This window comes from Thalassophryne amazonica, chromosome 19 (assembly GCF_902500255.1).
Source record: "Thalassophryne amazonica chromosome 19, fThaAma1.1, whole genome shotgun sequence".
Classification (NCBI taxonomy): Eukaryota; Metazoa; Chordata; class Actinopteri; order Batrachoidiformes; family Batrachoididae; genus Thalassophryne; species Thalassophryne amazonica.
The window spans coordinates 613483-632360 of NC_047121.1; the positions used below are offsets into that span (position 1 = coordinate 613483).

The 18878-nt window shown below is 44.9% G+C and overlaps 1 long non-coding RNA gene across 1 annotated transcript; it reads right to left on the minus strand.

The window, feature by feature from the left end:
• Positions 1–2789: 2789 nt before the first annotated feature.
• On the minus strand, positions 2790–8867 carry LOC117501203. Its single transcript, XR_004557962.1, has 3 exons — positions 8850–8867; positions 8607–8609; positions 2790–2865 (listed from the first exon to the last, which is right to left on the minus strand). It is a non-coding gene; the product is annotated as an uncharacterized LOC117501203 (long non-coding RNA).
• Positions 8868–18878: the final 10011 nt, after the last annotated feature.

Here is an 18878-nt window from a genome sequence, read left to right on the forward strand (position 1 = left end):
TAGAACTGTGCTACATGTCCCTTTTCCACTCTGTCACTGTGAGTGTGGTGGGCATGGGCGTCTTCCTCTGTCTTTCTATCAAGTCTGGTCTATTTCCTTAGTCTGTCATCTGTGGATGTGTGTGACGTTATTTGGATGAATGTGCTGCTGTTTTATCGTTGTGTGTGCATGCTTGTCTTGTTGTTCCGTCTGCCAGTGGTCTGTGTGCCCGCTTTCAGGTGAACTCTTTTCTTATTCAGTTTTAGTGTAGTCTAGTCTTTAGGTCTCATTATGTTCATTTTCATTACGTTGCATTTCCCTTATGTAGGTTTTTTCCTGTGTACATTTTCATGAGGTTTCTTCATGTTTGGTTGTTTCTTAATCTCTGCTGCACTCTGGTGTTCTCTTTTGTTACTACATGTTGTGCCATGTAATCAGCACACTCGTGTTCAGTCAGTGCAGCTGGTTATTTAAGGTCACAGTTGGGCTTGGTCTTTGGAGGTCCATTGTTGTTGGTGTTGTGTTGAGCAGTCTTGTTCTCATGTGTCTTCCAGTGCTCTTGTATCAGTGAGTAGTTACTTTTGGATTTTTTGTACTGACTGAGTTCTGGATTTCTGTATTCCCCTTTGTTGTTGGTTGTCTTAAGAGTTTTTCCTCACTTCCTCACATCCCAGATTTCCCTCGCCCTTTCTGGGTTGAGTTTGTATTTTTGTTGAACTCCAGTCTTCACCTTTCTGTATTTTTTTGGTAACCTTCACCTCAATGAATATAGGCTGTTTTTGTTCAGACCTCCTCTCCCCTGGATGGAGTGCTTTGTTAATAAAACACTGTTTTTGGAATTTACCTTTTGTGTCCCAGCTGTCCTGCATATTGACATTTGATTTTTGATTAGTTACTTGTTCCCACACCATAACAGTGTCAGCTTTTGAGCCAGCCTGAGGTGACAGATGCCATCTTGTCACATGAACCCATTCTGGTCCTTGTCAGCACCAAAACTTGGTATGGACCTTTTCACCGGGGACTCAAAGACACTTTGTTGAGAGACCTGTTATGTGTCGGACGCAGCCCGGAGAACCGACCAGCGTTTGAAGGACCCAGTATAAAATAAGCAGAGCACGGTACAAAGGATAACAGAGTTTAATGAACATAACAGTGCTGTGAAAAATATAAAAGTGCGCGGTCTGGCGTGGTGGATTGCGGTGCGCTCCCAGCAGCGCTAACGGTCCGGAGCCAGAACTGGTTCGGACCCAAGGACCCCGCCGACACCCCCCAGGTGGCCGCGACAAACCGAGTCTGTGAAAGAAGGAATCATTATGTGAGTCCACACTCAACACACAGAGAGAACGCTCAAAGGTGTACAAACAGCAAACACTTCCTGGCTTAATTACTAATCAGCTTCCCACCCTGCAGGCATGGAACATCCAGTTCACAAACTCACTGCAGCGGAAGCTGATTTAAACGACCAACATACAGCTCAATATAATAAGGTGTGAGGGACACCACATTTACTGACTGTATAAATGTTAGTCACAAAATCTAACGTACCTCAGGAAGTGTGCTGACGAGCGTGAGACCTCACCCTCTCCTCTTTCACAGACCATGCATCAAACCTGGACGTTCTCTGCATCCACTGATGATGAGATGGCTCCCGAGACGACGATCTCACCCGTCTGGTCACAAGGTCGAGTCTCTGGCAAATACACACTGTGTACTCCAGTCTTAAATGCCACCATGTTCCAATCCATGTAGATGCACCACAGCTGTGAGTCCTGACGAGCCGCAGGTGATCAGGGTGAGGTCCTGATAAACTCAGCTACACAGCCACTCAGTCCCAAATGCAAGCCACCTGGAAGGAAAAACAAAAGACAGAAACAAAAAGGCAGCCAGGCCCCCCAGCCATACAACAAGACCTGAATAACACATAATGGAGATGGATGAATAGGTTCATCTGAAGGCCGTCAAAGTTTCCAGGATACTGTAGAGAAAGATGGATACCTGCTTTTCCCAAATCTCAATACCTTTTGATACCTTTACAATAACCATTGTTTCCCGTAAACTTTAAATTTAATTTTTTTTCAGCGCAGAGAGCTGTCAGTGTCTAACTGTAGTTAGGATGGTTTAAATGCAGAGGACAAATTGTGTTGTATGTATGTGTGCAATGACAATAAAGACTTTATTCTGTTCTATTCCCTCTGACTTGAGTGTTTAATCACACTTTGTTCCTAAACAACCTGATATGATGGGAGCTGCAGACACCAAACACTCCAAAGTGCAGAAGCAAGTGTTCACACACACACACACACACACACACACACACACACACACACACACACACACACACACACACACACACACACACACACACACACACACACACACACACACACACACTGTAACAGCAAACACTTAGGCATTTTACAATATTCAGCCATGAGTATTTGATTACACAGTCAGAGAATGCTTTAGACACCGAATAAGAACACAGAACACACAAACTCCAACAACCAGGTTAACAGTCTGTCTTTTGTCCTGTCAAATCATTTGTGAATTCACAAACATCTTATTCTACTTAATTTATGTATCTATATTGTTTATTCCAGCCAGAACTCCAAACCTAGGAATGACCTCTTTTAGCACTTCATATACTTCAGGCTGAAAATTTTAAACCAGAAGCCACAAAAATGGCACCACTGCCAAATTGAGGAAAACAGTTTGTTGACTTTTTCTAGCTTATAAAATTCTCCTTTCTGTAAGTTGTTTTAAATAGATACATAACTGTAGGAAAATGACAAGGAGCATAACCAATCAAAAACTGTAAAATGTGAAGGTGCAAAACAACATTTGGCCAATCATCCCTCTCAGTGCAAGATACACACCTATGGAATTCTGTAGCTGAAAGCTGTGATCAAACAACCACCATCTTCAGCTTGCGTTAAGATGGGGCCCTTGAATTCCTTTAAACAAAGATAAGCTCCATACAGCAAGGCCTGGTGTATCTTCATGTGTCAAAGAAGAGACTTTTAAGCCCGGCACGGCTTGGATCTGTCAACAAACCCCCAACACTTTAAGGATTTAAGATCACCAAGAAAGCATTCCACAAGGAGATGTGAATGCTTATCAGCACTCCAGACCAGATGTGACTCAACTCCCCTCTCACATAAAAAAGGCCTTCACAGAAAGACACCTTTCTCAACAAAAAGTCCTGAAAAGAGGTTTTCCACACTAAACCCAAAAGAAAACAGCTCACTGAAAGATTACCCTCAATGGGACAATCATTTCAAAGGTTTTGTGGTTGAAATCGACCCAAAATTACCAATTTTATATCACAATTAGTTAAAAGCCATTTCTGACCATGGAACAAGAGCGACCCCTGTGGAATGATTTGGAAAGGGCAGGTTATGGACATCCTGCAAACTTCAATCATCTGACTACATTTTAAAGAAAGGAAAATTCATTGTGTTGTCGTGACAAAAGAACAAAAATATTTGATGTGTTATACTTTGCTCATTGAGAAATGTTTACTTAATGCGTTCGCTTTTATATATATATATATATATATATATATATATATATATATATATATATATATATATATATGTGTGTGTGTGTGTGTGTGTGTGTGTGTGTGTGTGTGTGTGTGTGTGTGTGTGTGTGTGTGTGTCAAGGTCTTGTCTCAGAGTGATGCTGAAAAACTAATTAATGCATTTATTTCCTCTAGGCTGGACTATTGTAATTCATTATTATCAGGTTGTCCAATTGTAAAATTCCAGGTAAACCAATTACAAGATTTATTCTGCAGGACTTGGTTTGGTTTCAAGAATGTTGGAACCTCGCTGATTTATATATATAAAAACTAGACAAAGGAACTCCAGAAACTACGTTACCCAGAGTTCTTGGGGGTGGAGCTTATTAACCCTTTTAAAAAGAGCTCGCGTTCGGGAATACGCTCTCTTACGCTTACCTCTTACACTCCTTACCTTTTTCTCTTCTTTTCCTTGGGTTTAAGGACGTGCCTTGCCGTCCAGATTTTATGACCCTTTGTCTGAAGCCACGTGCTACTTAAGACTAATTCTTGTTTGGTGTACCGACAAGAATTTATTTTTCCGACAGATAACTTTTGCAACCTTTGTCAAGTTAAATGCGCTAGGCGCATTCAACTTCCCTTTTCGAATTTTCAGATTAAAACCTTTTTTCTTTTTTAAACTCCAAATTCCTTTCACGAACCTTTTCTTCTAAAGTCAGCTATTTTTACATTGAATTCTGATTCGACCAAGCTTCCAAAAGACGACGACAAAAGATGAAGTTTTGATTTTTGATAGAGAATAAAGACGCTCAAACTTTTATTCTGACGAGCCATACACTAGAGCGCTGCAAAAGAAAAATATCCAGGTCAGCTGAGACATCCAAAGCGACTTGAACTGCCACCGCAATACAGAATAACAGAATTCATCCCCGCCACTGACGAGACCGAGCGGGTTGGACTGGCAGAGCCTTTGTCAAGGTCCCTGACGAAGCTGTGTGGTGGACAGAGCATCGACTGAACCAGACGATTACAGCATCGGACCTCACAGAGACGGCGCAAAGTAAGACTCTGGGCTATGTTGTCAGATAAACAGAGTGGCTTTATTTAACTCTATTCAAAATCATTAACTCTCTCTCAGGTTGACAAATACCAAAGTAAACAACCTGTTAAATTAGGACGAATTTTATTCCAAAACTCCCGCTACGAAACCAAACTATTAGAACATCATATAATCATTGTTAATTGAATGTCGTCATAATTAAATTGCTCACTGTGATATGTCCTGTCATTTAACTCCTGCCAGGGTTAAATAAATATCTTAAACTTATGAAGTTGTCTGTGATTTTTGTATGGTTTTACAGAGGGTGTCAGATCTGACTTGCGGAGCTTACTCCTTTTGAAACTGAAACTGATTAATTAAATTGAGGCTAATCAATTAATTAATGCTTTAACTCAGAAGGACCTATCCTTGGAAATAGGTGGTGCCCCGACATTAAAATGATCCACCAGTGATAATTTTCAACATTCCAAAACATTGTAATATTCATCCTGTAGCCTTTCCTTCTCTACAGTATATTGGTGCAAACCCGTGTGAGGCGCACTTATCGGGTCTGAACCTCTGTGAGTCATACAGAAAATACAGTCAATTAAGTTGGAAGCATATAGAGCAACTTAATCTGTCCTTCATTCAAACTGTGTGCATGTGCATGTGAGAGAAAAAACAAAGAAAGTGCTGTGTGATTTCCACATGAGAAATTCATGTTTAATGTGAGGCCTCGGTGACAGTTAAATTATGCGAGTTTCCAGATTTAAATTGGTCACCCGGATACATATTGTAAAATTGCGAGATTCCAATTATTGTAATCACTGTATTCTTGACTCCAAGGGACTAGTTAAATTAGCTACTTAACCAGTCACAAAACTTGTGAGTCAGTCAGCACGTTGTGCTCTGAGTGTCCAGCCACGGTTTGCGTGAGCTGAGATTCTGATGTTACACTGAGCCTATAGTCCAGAATGGATTGCCAGTGGTAGCTTGCCTAACCAGGAGACGTCCTGATCAAAAGCTTGTTTGAGAGAAAAGGGAGGGGGACCGCCGTGTCCACCATCTTTTATACATGCTTCCCTTAGGCAGTATTATTAGACGGTATTGCTTAAATTTTCATTGTTACGCAGATGATACCCAGCTTTATCTATCCATGAAGCCAGAGGACACACACCAATTAGCTAAACTGCAGGATTGTCTTACAGACATAAAGACATGGATGACCTCTAATTTCCTGCTTTTAAACTCAGATAAAACTGAAGTTATTGTACTTGGCCCCACAAATCTTAGAAACATGGTGTCTAACCAGATCCTTACTCTGGATGGCATTACCCTGACCTCTAGTAATACTGTGAGAAATCTTGGAGTCATTTTTGATCAGGATATGTCATTCAAAGCGCATATTAAACAAATATGTAGGACTGCTTTTTTGCATTTACGCAATATCTCTAAAATCAGAAAGGTCTTGTCTCAGAGTGATGCTGAAAAACTAATTCATGCATTTATTTCCTCTAGGCTGGACTATTGTAATTCATTATTATCAGGTTGTCCTAAAAGTTCCCTAAAAAGCCTTCAGTTAATTCAAAATGCTGCAGCTGGAGTACTGACGGGGACTAGAAGGAGAGAGCATATCTCACCCATATTGGCCTCTCTTCATTGGCTTCCTGTTAATTCTAGAATAGAATTTAAAATTCTTCTTCTTACTTATAAGGTTTTGAATAATCAGGTCCCATCTTATCTTAGGGACCTCGTAGTACCATATCACCCCAATAGAGCGCTTCGCTCTCAGACTGCAGGCTTACTTGTAGTTCCTAGGGTTTGTAAGAGTAGAATGGGAGGCAGAGCCTTCAGCTTTCAGGCTCCTCTCCTGTGGAACCAGCTCCCAATTCAGATCAGGGAGACAGACACCCTCTCTACTTTTAAGATTAGGCTTAAAACTTTCCTTTTTGCTAAAGCTTATAGTTAGGGCTGGATCAGGTGACCCTGAACCATCCCTTAGTTATGCTGCTATAGACGTAGACTGCTGGGGGGTTCCCATGATGCACTGTTTCTTTCTCTTTTTGCTCTGTATGCACCACTCTGCATTTAATCATTAGTGATCGATCTCTGCTCCCCTCCACAGCATGTCTTTTTCCTGGTTCTCTCCCTCAGCCCCAACCAGTCCCAGCAGAAGACTGCCCCTCCCTGAGCCTGGTTCTGCTGGAGGTTTCTTCCTGTTAAAAGGGAGTTTTTCCTTCCCACTGTAGCCAAGTGCTTGCTCACACTGCACCATGTCAAACGCACGACGTAAACAATCGCCATCTTAGTACGCCCGCTCCGAATGGCTTAGCAGCCCACGAGCGGTGTTGAAAATCATAAACGATTTGTTTTCATTAAGCATTACTTGGTGAACCAAGCTGCTTCTAACGGTCACTAACTGCATGAAACATGCATGTTAATCAGTCTGTATAATTTCGTTCAATCGATTTCCGCTGCCGGCGCGATGCGCGACAGTACGGGCCTGCTAAAGAGCGCTAATACGCACTAGCTTCTACAGCCGTGCTAACAGCCCCTTAACTCGGATTGAACACTCATCAGCCATCGGAAAGCCGGAAGCAATAGCGTGCTAACAGGCCATTAGCCGCTCTCAAACGCAGAGGCGCCGATCATTGAATTAACCCAGGTGCTAACCACCGCAGCTAAGCACCTGACTACTGCATGTAAATAATTTCCAGCGACTTTTTAACTTTTTCCTACCACTTAAAAGAATAACTACTATTAACTGAAACATTTATTATCAAGTCTTATCTTGCATAATAATTTTTTTTAAACTCTTTGATGTCGCTTTTCCAATTCTAATTGGAAAAATTAATCTTTTATTCTACTGTCTGGATACTAACCAAGTGTACACACCTATATTTTTAATCTTGTTGTTTTCACAACTAACTAATGAACTTTACAGTTTCAATCCTGTTTAATTAGGAATAATCAGGAGATCATTAATAACAATAAAGAAAAATTTTTTTTTTTTTTATTGTTTATCATTAAAAGAACACCTCCTTTAGGAGTGATTTCTTTTTAAAGCGAAAGCACTGAAACTTTACCGAAGTGTAACCCATAGCAGTTCTAAACAGAGAACATTGGTGTTACATCACAATAACTAAACAAAGTAAAGTTCTACTTGTGTGTACATAACACAACAAATAACACTCCTCAATATCAATCAATCAATCAATCAATTTTATTTATGTAGCGCCAAATCACAACAAACAGTTGCCCCAAGGCGCTTTATATTGTAAGGCAAGGCCATACAATAATTATGTAAAACCCCAACGGTCAAAACGACCCCCTGTGAGCAAGTACTTGGCTACAGTGGGAAGGAAAAACTCCCTTTTAACAGGAAGAAACCTCCAGCAGAACCAGGCTCAGGGAGGGGCAGTCTTCTGCTGGGAATTTGGTGGGATTTGGTGCTATATAAATAAAATTGATTTGATTTGTTTCTGGTGGACGCCGTCTAACCGTCATCCAAGAAAGCCAACATGGCCACGCCCAGTGACAACAAACCAAGAACTTCTACCGACCTGGAAAGCCAAGGTCGTAGCGACTCAGGTGAGCTTTTAGAAGAGGTCTTATCTGACCTGACCGCCAAAATATTGCCTGGCTACTTGCATGACATGCAACAAACCACGCGCGAAAGCATAGTTGCTGAGATGTCTGAACTCATCAGTCAGACATGAGCAGCAACTGTGGAAAAGAAAAACCTGGCTACAGTGCTTGGCAAGCTAGCCATTGCCACAGCCCTGAAGCTCAAAAATGCATAATCACTCATGGACAAATCAGTTCTTTCTATAAAAAGGCAGAAAGAACAAAATGCTGAATTCCGTGAGGAGAATAAACTCCTGAGACAGCAATTGGAAGAAAAACAACAGTTTTTGACCCTTGTTGAAGAAACGTTGGAAGACCTACAGGCTTCCCCAAATCAGTCCAATGAATCAGATACCACATCTGATCCTGGAACTAAAGACCAAACCTTACTCCTAAAAGAAACTCTTCAGGAACGTGACAATGAAGTTAAGGAGTTACAGACTGAACTTAGCGCCGCGTATCGAGAACAAGGACAAGCTCATGATTTACTCCAACAGGCGTATGGTGAGCTTAAAACATTAAAGAGACATGTGGGAAAGCATGAAGACATTTTGGAGTCTGAAAAGCTGAAAACTCGTGAGGTGCTGAGACGTCTGACAGACACACAAAATCTTCTAGACGATACTCGAGAACAAAATGAGTGCCTCAATGCTGAAGAGCAATCAATAAAGCGCGAACGACAATTAAACTCCCAACCACTGGGAGACCCTGAACAAAAGGTCATGTGGAAAAGTGGAACGCAAACGTTCACCACCACAGACCGCAAGGAAGTGCACCCTGAACCCCTGTCAGGACCCATGCCGTATCCTCAGGAGTCCCAATCGCCTTATCATGGGTATCGAGAGACACCGCCTCTCCTTCACCCTCAGATACGGCCTATCACAGTCCTTAATGACAGAGAGCTGGACAAGATTGCACGGCTTATTAACCGTTTTGAGCCAACTCCAGGAGGCTCCCCTGACACATGTGCATATTTAAACGACATACGCTATTACCTCAGGGATTTCACTCATGCTACCGGTGAACATTACATTTACCTCATCAAGCGGACTTCCAGCCGCAAGGTCAGCCGGTTCGTTGAGCGTCAACCTGCTGAGGTACGACAAGACTTTGCTAAACTTAGCTTAGCATTAGAAAAAGAATATTCAGATCACTCCGTTCGGACAGGCCTAGCCGCCGCTATGGCTGTCAAACAAGGCAGGCGTGAACCGCCCCAACAATATTACAACAGGCTTCTCTGTACCTATTTCGGCACCCGAAATGAACCAGGTATGGCAGAGGTCCTTAATTTTAAAACCTTGTTCCTTGAGAACCTCCACCCTAACACGGGTCATCATCTGGGAATCCTGGGAGATCCCAATGAGGCTCCCATACAGTACCTGCGTGACCTTGCTGCGAAAGGTTTTGCTAAACAAATTAGGAGAGAGGGTAAATCCGAGGACAAAATGATCCTCAGCCTTGAAGCACCTAGGCCTACCCTCGAGCTTGAAAGCACCTCCGGGGGGTCATTTAATCTTTATACTGGCTCTGCCACGACCTCCTCTCGACAGAAGAAACCATCTGTTAGAAGCCGACCCAAGGACCACGAGCAAAACCGCAGTGGTCCCCACAAAACCAAAGTGACTTTGGAACCAGAGAGGGCTCCGAAAATGCTGAAAATCGGGGAAATAAGTTCAAACCCAGACAGTGGGAGAAGCCCACCACATGGGAAGATCACCCCGATGACAAACGTGGATACCCAGGTGACCGATCCCAAGGATGGCAGGGTTCCAGACACCCACATCAGGGACCACCTGGATGCAATAATAAGAGCACTTGGAATCGAGACTTCCGAGAAAGAGACCTGTCCAATGTATGTAGACTCAAGTCTCCACCAAGAAATCCGGAAGATCATGAAAGGCCTCCTCCAGGAATTTGAGGACGAAAAGGCCAAAAAGAAAGCTAACGTGCTGTGTGTAAACCGTATAGCTCCAACCACCCACCCGGTGTCTTCACAAACTCCACCAGAGGCGTCTGAGGAAGACCTATACCGGAGTGTAGACAACCCGTTAGCGTCACCATCTCAGGATCCACATCCTGAGACGCTGTACCTTTCAGATGGGGATCAAGAACCAGGAGAGACCAAGTCTGGTCCTCCCGGTGCCATCTTGGTAGTCCAGGTTGATCAGGACCAGAGATCATGCACTGATCCAGCGTCCATTATAACTGCACAACCACCCGTATGGAAATTCTTAGGCAACCTCTCTGAGAAGGGGATTACAAAGAAATTCTATTTGTCCCTAATTCTGGAAAACTCACTAAGACATGAGGCTCTTCTGGACACCGCTACAGATGTCACCTTGATGTCTACTTCACTGTTTAAACAACTGCAGGTAGCAGCACGGCAGGCCAACAGAAGCCTCAAACTATCGCCGTGTTCGTTGGAGATCCAGCCCTACATGAACAACTTTGTCCTCAATGGCTCTGGTCAACATCACTGTTGGACCCATGAGTCTGGTACACCCCGTGTACATATCCGCACTTGACACCATTCCCTTCCTCATAGGGAAAGATTTTCTCAACCGGTTTGAACCCCTCATCGATTTCAAATGGTTAAAACTGTGGGCACAGGTCCGTCACCCTCACCCACCTGAGGTGACTCAACCGGCCAAGCCCCAATGTTATGCCATTGAGATCCAAAATGATGCAGAACTTCCATGCGACATGGTCACAGCGGACATTCCATCTGCTGTAGACCCGCGGAACGCTTCATGTCCCCAGATGCACTGCTGGCCGAGAAGGACACTTTCCTCTCTAAGCTGTCAGAGGACACTAATGCGAGTGAGTACTGCCCTCTGGTAGTAGATGGTCTCCATTTGGAAAACACACACACTGCTGACGTAGCTCTGGCTCTTTGGGCTGAAAGATCAGTTATTAGTCAAAGTCTGTTTGACTCATTGAGCAAACCCAATACAGACATTTTATATGTGGAAAAATCTTTACGCTTTCCAAAGGACCCTCTACCCCAGACCATACTCAAGGCAGCTGGAATCTGCACACTCAGAATGCATTGGAACCGACGAGAATTGAACCACTCATTCTTAGTCATACCAAACTTACCACACTTTGTCTATATAGGAGGTGACCTCCTTGGAGGTGCAGGTTAACAGAGTCAATCAGGTCCTCTGGTCCGTAACCAGAGCGTGCAATGACCCCGTTTACTCCGATCCGGAGTATCTAAGGTCTGGACAATTGATCCCTGATGCATGTCAGGTAGTGAGTGATGGTCACATCACGATACCCGCCAACCTGAAAAATGCACCACTCCACCTCGTGATACGCCCAGGACAATGGCTCCGACACTCACAGGCAGTCTTCCAGCCATCCCCGCTCTTCATCAAACTGGGACTATCTCTGGAAGCTACTCCACTTCTGAGTCTAGGAAGTCGGACAACTCGCTTGATGGTGCATAACGACACTGGCAAAGCCATTCTGATTCCCAAAGCCACCCCACTGGATTGGTTAATCAGCACTGAATTCCAGGACTTTCAGCTGAACATCCCAGTTCTTGGCCAAGTCCCTCCATCGCTTCTTCCCTGTTCACAATGGGGGGGGTTGCCTTTTCAAAACCCTCAGGAGCGATCACTGTATTTCCAGCAAACATCTCCGAGGAAGACACTGTCAGCAGAATAGACCTTGATGATCCTGACCACATGGTCCTCCAGACCCTTACGGTCCTCACGGTCAATTCTAAAAACAAAACGAGTGCTGGAAATGACACTGAACCAGTTCTGAACCTTAACCCAGGTTCTGATTCTGAATTTGCATCTCAGATAGAACAAGTCGTAGCAACAGCAGATGCCTTAAAGAATGATGAGGAACAAGGACGTCTAAGAGACCTACTCTATAAATACCGAGCGTCCTTTGCTACTGATTCGTTGGATTGTGGGCTCACCCACATCCACTCTGTGCGCATTCCAACTCCTCCAAATGCACCGCCCACCTTCGTGCGACAGTACAAAATTCCTCTAGCATCCTATGAACCTGTACAGGAAATCATAGATGACCTATTGGAAAAAGGGATCATAAGACCGTGCAACAGCACCTATTCAGCCCCTGTATGGCCAGTAATCAAACCAAATGGTAAGTGGAGACTTACCATCGATTACCGCAAACTCAACCAACAGGTGTCGCTATCTCGATGGCCAGTGACTCGGTTAGAGCAGGAACTTCCTAAGGTAAAAGACGCAGAATATTTTTCCACGCTTGATGTGACCTCTGGGTTCTGGACAATCCCTGTCCATGAAGATGATCAACATAAACTGGCATTCACCTTCGCCAACCGCCAGTACACTTTCACCAGGTGTCCATTTGGCTATGCCAACTCACCTGCAGAATTTAACATCTTCTTGAACAAGGTGTGCCCCGATGCAAACGAGCGAGGCACCCTTATCTATGTTGACAATGTCCAAATGTGAAACCCAACATTAGACACACATTTGGACGAGATAGACCACATCCTGAGCCAACTCACGAATACTGGTGCAAAAATCTCACTTTCAAAGTGTCAATGGTATCGGACCAAGGTCGACTATGTGGGCCTCCTTGTCGGACCAGACGGAGTGCAACCACAAGTTGGATGAGTCCAAGGCATCACCAACATCAAAACGCCTACAAACATAACAGAACTGCGCAGCTTTCTGGGAGTGTGCAATTACTCCCGCCAGTTCATTGAAAACTATGCAGATTTGGCAAAACCATTGAGAGACCTGCTCAAAAATGATACACCATTCCTATGGGGTGAACCCCAAGAACAGGCCATGCAGGCTCTGAAAGACAAACTCTGCTCAGCCCCATGCCTAGCATACCCTGATTGTAGCAAAGAATTCCTCCTAGAGGTGGGATTCTCCAATCAATGCCTAAGCGCGGGACTGTACCAGATGTACGACAAAGATAGGCGAGTGGTCGCATACACGAGCAAAACGCTACAACCGCCAGAACTTAAATTCAGTGACAGTGAAAAAGCCCTACTAGCAACAGTCTGGGCTGTGAAGCATTTCGCCAACTACCTGGACGGACAAAAAGTCATTGTAGAAACCAATCATCAACCAGTGACATTCCTTAACAGTCAAAGACTGCGAGAAGGTGTAGTATCCAACTCACGAGTTGCCCCGTGGTTGATGGCACTGTAAAGCTTTGAAATGGAGGTGCGGTACGCACAAGGCCACAAAACTCCCCTAAGCACAGGGTTAGCTGCTTGCCAGTGCTGCACCAAAGACACACCGGCTGCAAACCCGTTTAACAAAGACGTGTCACCACCTGACTCCACTAATCACCACTACTTCAACCACAATGCCTGCCAAGGCATGATCACTGCGTATATGGACGGCTGCTCATTTCACCATGAAACAGTCGCCTGGGCAAGAGTGGGGGTTGCGTGGATTGACAACACAGCACATGAGCCACAAAAATTCCAGCTGGGACCACAGTCCTCTCAGTATGCCGAAATTGCGGGCATACTCATAACATGCCAGTTAGCTGTGGCGCAAAATGTCAAAACATTTGTGCTATGCACAGATTCAAACTATGCACACCTTAGCTTCTTGTGCCATCTACCCTGCTGGAAACGCAATGGTTTCATGACCTCCAACAAGAAATTGGTCAAACACAAAGAGCTGTTTGCTGCTTGTGATCACCTCATAACCACGCATGACCTCCAGATACACTGGAAAAAGGTCAGAGGCCACTCCCACACACCAGGCCAAGACAAAGAATTTAATGACTTGGCCGACACACTAGTCAAGCAAGGCGCTCTGGACGGCACGCCGTGGGCATTCGATGAGGCACTTTTGCCCCACCCACCCACCCATGCTGTATCAGTGGTGACTCGTGCCAGGACTGCTGCTGCAGACCCTGCCACAGCCCCTGTCCCCACAACAGCCTCGGTCGCTCCAGCTTTCTCCGACCCCGACCTGGCTTCACTCCAGGCTCTGGATCCGGCCATAAACAAAATGGTGTTACACCTCACTAATCCTCAGGTTCACCCACTCACCGAGGATGATTTTGCTTCCGTCCCTGACTTAAAACAGCTGTACCATAACCTACAAGTGCTCCATGGCATCTTGTTCTATGCTTCTGAGGATCTCTCTTCACCTGCGTTAGTGGTTCCTCGCAACCACCGGGGGGTGATGTTGATGCACGGACACGATTCAGCATGCACAGGTCACAGAGGAACGAAAGCAACATACAATGCGATACGACAGGTGGCATATTGGCCAAAAATGCAGAAGGACATAAGCGATTACATCAAAGGCTGCTTGGTCTGTTGCCAATTCCAACCTGTGAACCCGATTCACAGAGCTCCCTTACAAAAAGGTATTTCCTTCCCTTGGTCAGATCTACAAATTGACTGGGTAGGACCCCTCACGAAGTCTGCAAGAGGAAACAAATATTTCCTCACTGTCACATGTGACTTCACCAAATGGTTGGAATGTCTACCGGCTCCGACCGATACAGCCTTGACGAAAGCCTATTTGTTGATGAATCACATCTTCTTGCGATTTGGACTACCTATCCGCATAAACTCGGATAGAGGCACCCACTTCACCAGTGAAGTCATGCAACAGCTCTGGCAAGTGCTGGGGGTAAAGGCAAACTTCCACAGCAGCCACCACCCTCAGTTGTCAGGACAGGTGGAAAGGGCCAACCGAACTGTGGTGACCATCCTGCGCAAATATGTGGCAGACAACCACAGAGACTGGGATGTGAAACTTCCCCTGGTCCTCATGGCCATCCGGGCAACCCCTCACGAATCGGCGGGGTTCTCCCCTTTTCAAATGATGACAGTCCGTCAAATGACGCTCCCCCTCCACCTGCTGTATCAGCCAGGTGAGGCAAACATTGCGACAGCGTATACAGCTCAACAATACATGACCGACCTGACTGAATATCTGAAAGCGATCTTCTCCTTGGCTCAGAAACACTTGAACAAAAGCGCAGAAGGCCGAAAAGCCTACTATGACCAGAAGGCGTCCCACCATGAGATACAAGTGGGGGCAAGGTGTGGTACTACTCATTCGGGCAACCCAGCCAGAAAACAACCAGGTTAACTCGGAATTTGCTACCCCATTGGACTGGACCGTATTTGGTGACTGACAAACTCTCCGCTGTCGTATACCAAATTAAGGTCAGCAAGGGTCAAAGAGAACCAGTTTTCAAGTGGGTACACTGCAACCAAATTAAGCCTCACAAAAACCCCATGGGACTCGCCGGGGACGTCACCGTCGCCAATAGAACTTAAAACAACTCACTAGGTCGAGAGGATGCAAAGAAGGAATATCGACACCTGCCGCATCCCAAACAATCATCATCATCATCAATTTTATTTATATAGCGCCAAATCACAACAAACAGTTGCCCCAAGGCGCTTTATATTGCAAGGCAAGGCCATACAATAATTACGTAAAAACCCCAACGGTCAAAACGACCCCCTGTGAGCAAGCACTTGGCGACAGTGGGAAGGAAAAACTCCCTTTTAACAGGAAGAAACCTCCAGCAGAACCAGGCTCAGGGAGGGGCAGTCTTCTGCTGGGACTGGTTGGGGCTGAGGGAGAGAACCAAGAAAAAGACATGCTGTGGAGGGGAGCAGAGATCAATCACTAATGATTAAATGCAGAGTGGTGCATACAGAGCAAAAAGAGAAAGAAACAGTGCATCATGGGAACCCCCCAGCAGTCTAAGTCTATAGCAGCATAACTAAGGGATGGTTCAGGGTCACCTGATCCAGCCCTAACTATAAACTTTAGCAAAAAGGAAAGTTTTAAGCCTAATCTTAAAAGTAGAGAGGGTGTCTGTCTCCCTGATCTGAATTGGGAGCTGGTTCCACAGGAGAGGAGCCTGAAAATCATACCGATCGAGACAAATTAAAAAAATCACTTTAACTTCCAACAGAACAAATAAAACAACTCAGGTGATCTCACCAACACCACCGTAGTGGGGGTGAACCACCACGTGAATTCCGTCCTTAACATCAAAAAGAAAAAGAGGCGACAGCCTAACACTCTATTTAAGAATCAGTCAGATAGCTTAAGCTCTGTGCTATAAGCCAGAAAAGCAAAAGAAAATCTCTGACCACTTTAAGACAAATTTCTAACCATGCTTGTTGTGTTTGCCAGGATGACCTGGCTCGTGACCCTGCTGCTCTTCAGCACAACCGTCGCCAACAGCTCCCCAGACGTGGTTGAATTTGGACCAGAATCGGGCATCGTCCTGAAGGACCAGCCCGGCTTATTGATAACAAACTGCCGCCTGCACACACAGAGGGTGTTCGTCAGACTCGACCCCACAGAAGTGTACAGGGCCAACTTCACCAGCAGTACAGTGAACCTGGTCTCCTGGGCAGGTAGCTGGTGGACCAAGTCTGTCCTGAAGCACGCTGAGGCAGACATAGTCCACATGCTACGCCAGATGGAGAAGTTCACAGTAACACAGGCAGAACTGAGTGGACTCAACAAAAGAGAGAAGAGGTTTATTGGAGGTCTGCTAATGGCAGCCTCAGCTGTAGGATCCCTCTTCAGTTTTGGCTTATCAGCAGTTAACACCGTCACACTATCAACAGTAAAGAGACACATTAGCGAGCTCCAAGAGGTAATCCCTGAAATACAGGCTCAGCTTAACACGCAGAGAGAGGGTCTTGAGACCATCGGACAAACTGTACGAGACACCGTGGTAATCCTTAACACCCATACCAACATGCTCAAAAAGACCGTGGGCATAATTGACCATCTAACGTCAGTGTTTCAGGAACACTATGCAACACACACAGATGTTGAATATGCTCATGGCAGACATGACCAGGGACGTCGGATCTTCCATTGACAGCCTCGCCATCGGTAGGATTCCACCCTACATTGTCCCTTTAACCCTGGTCCACCAAATTCTCGAGTCCGCAACTCATAGTCTAGTTATGCCATTACAAGCTCACCTCGCGTACGCATTGGGAAGCTCAATCCCAATCTATGTAGACCCGGAGGATCTTGAAATGGCGTTTCTAATTAACTTACCGATTGTCACTACAGAAAACATCTATAGGCTCAAAGTGTCATGAACGTAGGTCTCTGGCAAGGAGACAATCACCTTAAGATCCACACACCACTTGCAAACCGTTCATCCGAGATGACACTGCCGGCATCTGCGGTCTCAAAACACTCACTGGGACAAATCGTTGTCCAACGACCATCACGCCATTCCGCCAAGTCACGGACACTCAGGTAGAAATAGTAGGAATGCTGGTTCGTCAACACCCCCGAAAAATCAGCCCTGCTAGTGTACGACCGTCATGACACGTTAACTCGCATCGAACTTCCGCGTAAAACCTTGTGAGTCATGGTACCCGAAAACACCCTGCTCTGTATTGGTGAGGTATCTCTCTATCGCCTGCATCCTGACCAATACGAAGGAGCCATCGAAGTGTCCGACTTTTACAATCAAACCGCTATCGAAATAGACCAATAGACTCTGGAGAAAATCCAGTAGGAGGGCTCTCAAGTCATCGACGTGGCCCCAATAGATAAAACATTGAAATAGATTCAAAATCAAGATCTCAAACCCTACCAAGCCCTATCGTATGCTTGGTCTACACCTGACACATTGTTGTTTGTAGCCACAATCGTCGGTTACTTGACCACCCTCGGCTTAGCTCTATGGGCGCGCAGATATGCCAATACTCTTCAGAATGGTATAACCAGGTGTTCTCGAGCCCTTGCCAGACTAGCCCGAAGAAAACGACATGCGGCCGAACCGTCTCAAGATATTGAAGCTAACCCAAATTTGGACCAAGAATCCGAAACCGACCAGGTATCTGAACTGATTTGGATTAGCCAAACCAGTGGTGAATAATGTAAATAATTAGGCAAATGTAGGATGTAGTACCACAGTTGGACCACTTTAGCATGTAGTAACCACTCTGCTAGTCTGACACTAACCCTCCTCAGCCTCACCACCAGTGGAAGACATCACCCACCAACCATCACAGCCTTCCTTTGGAGACCCAAAGTCGAATCGAGTGGGGGAATGTAGCGGAAAGCTGTGATCAAACAACCACCATCTTCAGCTTGCATTAATATGGGGCCCTTGAATTCCTTTAAACAAACATAAGCTCCATACAACAAGGCCTGGTATATCTCCAGGTGTCAAAGAAGAGACTTTTAAGCCCGGCACGGCTTGGATCTGTCAACAAACCCCCAACACTTTAAGGATTTAAGATCACCAAGAAAGCATTCCACAAGGAGCCGTGAATGCTTATCAGCACTCCAGACCAGATGTGACTCAACTCCCCTCTCACATAAAAAAGGCCTTCACAGAAAGACACCTTTCTCAACAAAAAATCCTGAAAAAGAGGTTTTCCACACTAAACCCAAAAGAAAACAGCTCACTTAAAGATTACCCTCAATGGGACAATCATTTCAAAGGTTTTGTGGTTGAAATTGACCCAAAATTACAAATTTTATATCACAATTAGATAAATGCCATTTCTGACCATGGAACAAGAGCGACCCCTGTGGAACGATTTGGAAAGGGCAGGTTATGGACATCCTGCAAACTTTAATCGTCTGACTACATTTTAAAGAAAGGAAAATTCATTGTGTTGTCGTGACAAAAGAACAAAAAAAAAAAGAAGAAAAGTAAACATGTCACTCTTTTCTTTATGCATGCATGAAAGTTTTATATTTG